This window comes from Rhincodon typus, chromosome 19 (genome assembly GCF_021869965.1).
Source record: "Rhincodon typus isolate 14 chromosome 19, sRhiTyp1.1, whole genome shotgun sequence".
In the NCBI taxonomy this organism is placed as follows: Eukaryota; Metazoa; Chordata; class Chondrichthyes; order Orectolobiformes; family Rhincodontidae; genus Rhincodon; species Rhincodon typus.
The window spans coordinates 23,692,175-23,698,059 of NC_063350.1; positions in this window are offsets into that span (position 1 = coordinate 23,692,175).

Below are 5,885 nucleotides of genomic sequence, written 5' to 3' on the forward strand. Positions count from 1 at the left end.
CTTCATCAGAAAAGCTTTTCTGATGAAGGGTCTAGGCCCGAAACGTCAGCCTCTCTGCTCCTATGATGCTGCTTGGCCTGCTGTGTTCATCCAGCCCTGCACCTTGTTGTCTCGGATACTCCAGCATCTGCAGTTCCTACTATCACTGCTATACCATTGATGACCATGCCTTCGGTTGCTCAGACCCCCAAGCTCTGGAATACCCTCCGTACTTATGTCTGCACCACACTTTCTTCCTTTTGGTCATCTGACCTAATATCTCCTTCTGTAGTTCAATGTCACCCTGTGTTTAATAATACTCCTATGAAGCACCTCGAGACATTTAATTACATTAAAAGTGCTATTTAAATATAAATTGACGTTGTTGATAAATTAATTCCAGTGCACTTGCACGATTCACAACATAGCAGTGACATAGATAATATAAGGTAGGGGTGGAGGTTAGATAGACTTTAGGTTTAGGGTAAAAGTTCGGCACAACATCATGGGCTGAAGGGCCTGTACTGTTCTATGTTCTATAAGATACAGTAAAACAGTTAAGAGGTGATGCACAGTTGTATGACCTGAAAATGCTTAGCTACAGCTGTTTTATATGATAGCACATGAAAGCACATTCCATGTGTTTATAATATTTTAACTTCAGGTCCGTTTAAAGAAATAAACAGCCTTGTGCGCCATCACTGAACTGCATCAAGTGACACAATGGCTGCCTGTTGATGGGAAAGCATTAGTCCACGCTGAAGAATCATTCTGACCAACAGGACAAAATTAACGAGGTACACATGAATCCTAGAAACATCGTTCTTTCTCAAACAGGGAGAAACATATGGGTTTAATTAAATAGAAAATTAGCTAGCAAGAACAAATCTACAGTAAAGAATACGATTCTTGACGCTGGAGGATAATTAGTTCATCACAAAGCACTAGTCCATCCGAACAGGGAAAACTATTAACATGGCTGACTTATGGCAGATCCCAGGTCCTGAGTTAACTGTTGAGATACATGCAGCCCGGATTATTGATAGGGAACCCTTCCCACAGCCTTTGTCTTTGCTGTAATAAATTTTGTTGTATAATGCTGGAACGTCCCATAAACAAAAACTTCCTCTAATCCAAATAATGTCCCATGAATCTCTATAAAGCTGTAATGCAATTATATCAACAGATATTTAAAAAGTTAACAGGTCTTTGCCCCAGTGAAAGCATTTTAAAAGGAAGGAGTGAATTCAATGTCACAGTCTGATATAGTACATAGTTGCAATCAATCTCTCAAAGCACCTCTTTCAAATTCAGGTTAGTTCAATTAATTTGCATACTGAATTATCCCCAAGTGCGGCAAGGACAAACAACTTAGTTTCTGAACCAAATTAAAATATTATAAAGTGTGCACATTCTTGGTAATACTTGATTATACAATCACAGATCATTACAGTGCAGAAACAGGACGATTAGTCCTTCAAAAAAAGTTTCAAGAAAGCTTCTAATACTCTTTTGAAAGCATGCAGGAGCTTTCCCATCCCCACCAGTATGCCCCAGTTCCCCCCTCCCAGAACTGTACAGCACCCATAGATGTTTTCAACTGTAGTGACAACTTGCGTTTATTTACTGCTTTCAACATAATAAAATGCCCCAACATACTTCACAGGACCATTATCACACAAAATATTGAGCCATGGAAGAACATTAGGGCAGAAGACCAAAAGCTCAGAGGTAGGAAATTTGTAAGGAACATCTTGAAGAAGGAAAAAGAGTTACAAAGGCAGAAAGGTGTGGGGAGGTACTTCGGGTGCTTTGGATTCAGGCAGCTGAAGGCATGGCTTTTCTCAATGCATAGATGATAATGGATTCTAGCATTTTCCTGATAAATGGTGCCAGGCTAACTGGCCAGCCATTCCCAATTCTTAGTCTCCCAGTTTTCTTGAAAACAGTGTTACATCTGCTAACTTCTAACCTGCTGAGACTTTTTTTTTTAAATGCAGGGAAATTTGCAAAATCATAGCCCTAGTGTATCCCCGATCTTTCCAGCTATACAATTTACAACATTAGAGGTACAGGCCATCAAATCCTGGGGATCGAAGAGAAAATCTAAGAGGAATTGTGTAGAAAATTGATGAGATTTGAAAGCTAAGAATTAATTAAGAACAATAGAAATTGTTATCTTAATGACAACAAAACAGTGTCCAGGCTTTCTTTTCACCAAGGAAGTGAAACTATTTTTAGAAAGCAATCAAACAACATGCAATTCAGTGACTCATTCTCCTTATAAAAACATTCAACATGGACAATTGTGAATAGAAAATCTGGATACATTAGTGAAATAGATAATTTAAATGTTTCTGCACTTCTAAGAGTTGGTACAATAGGCCAGCACTTGAGTGAATATTTCTACAGCTCTTCAGTACATTTAAGTGAGGCAGTGCTGATTCACCCACCATAAAGAATCACTGATTGCAAAGTGTAATCAACAGAAAATTAAACAATTGACTAATTGTCATGTCATAGACAAGCAAATGTGGCCTGTGCACTATGCATATAATTAATCCAGTTACAGAGACATGTCTTACATTTGTGATGATGTTTGTGAATTAGCAAAATCTGGCAGCAGGTTATGGAATAATCACTGAAATACATAACTGTGCCATTGTATTACTGCTTTACATTGCTGGATAGAGCTCCAAGAGCTCACTCACTCAAAACAAGTAATATAACTTGGCAGTTATATCCTGGACCTTAGCTAATGAGCCAGGAAATTCAGGTCGAGGGGTTGATATAATCTCACAGAAATGTTAGGGAGCAGAAAAAGGCCATTTGGCCCATCACATCAGCACTAGAGTTAGGCCCAGGACCTGAGGTAATAATTTGAGAATTAGTTCTGGGACTTCAGATAATATAACATGGAAATTTGGTTTGGGTCCTGAGTTAATATAATTTGAGGGTCACGCAGGAGCCAGGACCCAGAGAGGGTGTGCACACTATATTAATCACCGGAGCCCATGCCTTCAGGGGGACCTAGACATGGGTACATTGGTCATGGGGGGACGAGGGGGTAGTGACAATCAGAGCAAGGTCATCCCTGTATGTGAGATAGGCAGAATCTAGGAGGAGCTTCTTCAATTACAATCTGTTTCTCTCCCACATTATTGAATCTATGTACATCAAACTTGGGAGGTAAAACAGGAGCAGATGGAAGGTAAGTGGCTGCAGTAATCAAATCACTGAGATTGCTGCCAGCAGGGGTCTTGGGTTTGTCAAATGCAGCTCTGACCTCAGGGACTCAGTTTCAGCTCCCAGCGAAACAAAAAGACATTATTTGAAGGCTAATCAATCTGTTTTACGATCAATTGCCTGTACTTGGAAAATTTTGGGAATATTCCTAGGTCATCATTGAAAGTCATGCCAATTCTCAGCTGGTGGTTCATTGAGGGAAAAATGGATGGAATTCTGATGAAGGCCTAGTATCTGTCTCATGCGTATCCCTTGGTAGGGAGTGGAGGTATGCCCATGTTTGTCCAGTTGGGGTTTCTGCAAACAGCACAAATGGGACAGAAATTTGACAATTGTATGGAACTCAGTCAGTGATCTTACCTATTTATGTGGTTAGAATTTTGAGACCAGAGTCATTATTTGAAAGACAGTTTCTGTTTGCAGATTTTAATTTTTAAAAATTTTTGTCACTAATCCAGAATAGCTGTTGTCTCAGACTGTGTAAAACTTCAAAATAATTCTCTGATTTATGTACAGACTGATAATTTCTTCTGACTACCGTCACTGTAAAAATCTGTGGGACAAACTGTTCGGTCAGTTGCCTAAATGGAAATGTAACTGCTTTGGTTGCAAAACTGTATCCACTGGGTCTTGCCTTGGAGCTATAATAAATGATTTTGACCACACACATGTCTGTATGAAAAACTCTTCTGTTGCCATTGGCATTAATTCTGTATAGACTATTCTTGCTTGTTTAGTCATGGGTGCTCCTTGAGAATTTCAACAGAACGGCAACTTCCCTAAAATCAGACGTAACAACTTCCACCAGTTTAGTTGAGGGATGCTGAGACTTAACTTTATGTATAGTCAGGTCTTGTTTGGTGATCATTCAGAGGTTCACACACGGCAGTCTCTCTGCCGAGATGTTCTTGCGTGATCCATGGTAACTATAAATACTCAGATATATCTCCAAAGTGGTTTTGTGGGCCATGAAAACATCCTCATGGTGACAAAAAGAAAAAATTCTGACATTTGTAGTATCACAGAGCACAAGAGAGTGTTCCACTTACTGTGCTTATCTGCGCTCTCTGAGAGAACTATATAATCAAGCCTACTCTCCTACTTTCACCCCATGGCCTTACAAAACATATCTTCCTCAGTAACTTTTGTAACTTGCAACCAATTTTTTTCTGACTGTATCAGTTTAAGTGAGCCAGACCATAACCAGTTGCTGCATAAAATGAACTCTCCTCATTCACTTTTCCCTGCAACCGCAGGAAGTGCTACACCTGCCCCCATATCTCCTCCCTCACCCCCATCCCAGGCCCCAAGAAGACTATTCACATCAAGCAGATGTTCACCTGCACATCTGCCAATGTGGTATACTGCATCCGCTGTACCCGGTGTGGCTTCCTCTACATCGGGGAAACCAAGCGGAGGCTCGGGGACCGCTTTGCAGAACACCTACGCTCAGTTCGCAATAAACAACTGCACCTCCCAGTCGCGAACCATTTCAACTACCCCTCCCATTCCTCAGACAACATGTCCATCCTGGGCCTCCTGCAGTGCCACAACGGTGCCACCCGAAGGTTGCAGGAACAGCAACTCATATTCCGCTTGGGAACCCTGCAGCCCAATGGTATCAATGTGGATTTCACAAGTTTCAAAATCTCCCCTCCCCCTACCGCATCCCAAAACCAGTCCAGCTCATCCCTGCCTCTCTAACTTGTTCTTCCTCCCACCTATCCCCTCCTCCCACCTCAAGCCGCACCTCCATCTCCTACCAACTAACCTCATCCCGCCCCCTTGACCTGTCCGTCCTCCCTGGACTGACCTATCCCCTCCCTACCTCCCCACCTACACTCACCTTTACTGGCCCCATCCCCGCCTCTTCGACCTGTTTGTTTCCTCTCCACCTATCCTCTCCTCTATCCATCTTCTATCCGCCTCCCACTCTCTCCCTATTTATTTCAGAACCCCCTTCCCCTCCCCCATTTCTGATGAAGGGTCTAGGCCCGAAACGTCAGCCTCTCTGCTCCTATGATGCTGCTTGGCCTGTTGTGTTCATCCAGCCCTGCACCTTGTTGTCTCGGATTCTCCAGCATCTGCAGTTCCTACTATCTCTCCTCATTTCCCCTGACTTTTCTGCCAATTAGTTTAAACTGAATGTTCTGAATACCTATTGTTCTGAAATCAGAATTTTTAATGAAATGCCATGGAATAGAACAAGTGTACAAAATCTTCTAGGGGTCTAAGCAATGTGGACTTTGACACGATTTGTAACAGAGTCAGAAGACAAGTCTGTTGAGGCTGACTTCTACATTGGGAACATCCCGCTCCAAGTTTTATACTTTTGACAAGTGGGATGGAAAGTGTCTCACTACGCTACAGCGAGTTGCCAATTAAAGGGATTATTGCTTGTTAAATGCCTTGTTAATGGGATAACTCACCTCATTAATATTCAGCTTCCCATTTTACGAAATGCGCCAAGCAAGAGAACTTGATATGAAAATCAAAGTGGGTACCTGATAACTTCAGCTAGCCACTTGCTCAACATTAAGCAGCATGTCAGGACACTATCCACAGGCACTAGCCACATGTACTCCTTGTCTGCAGACAATGGGAGCCAGCTTTTGCCAAGCCCTCATGACCAACATGGCACCTCTCCAACAGGCTGTGTA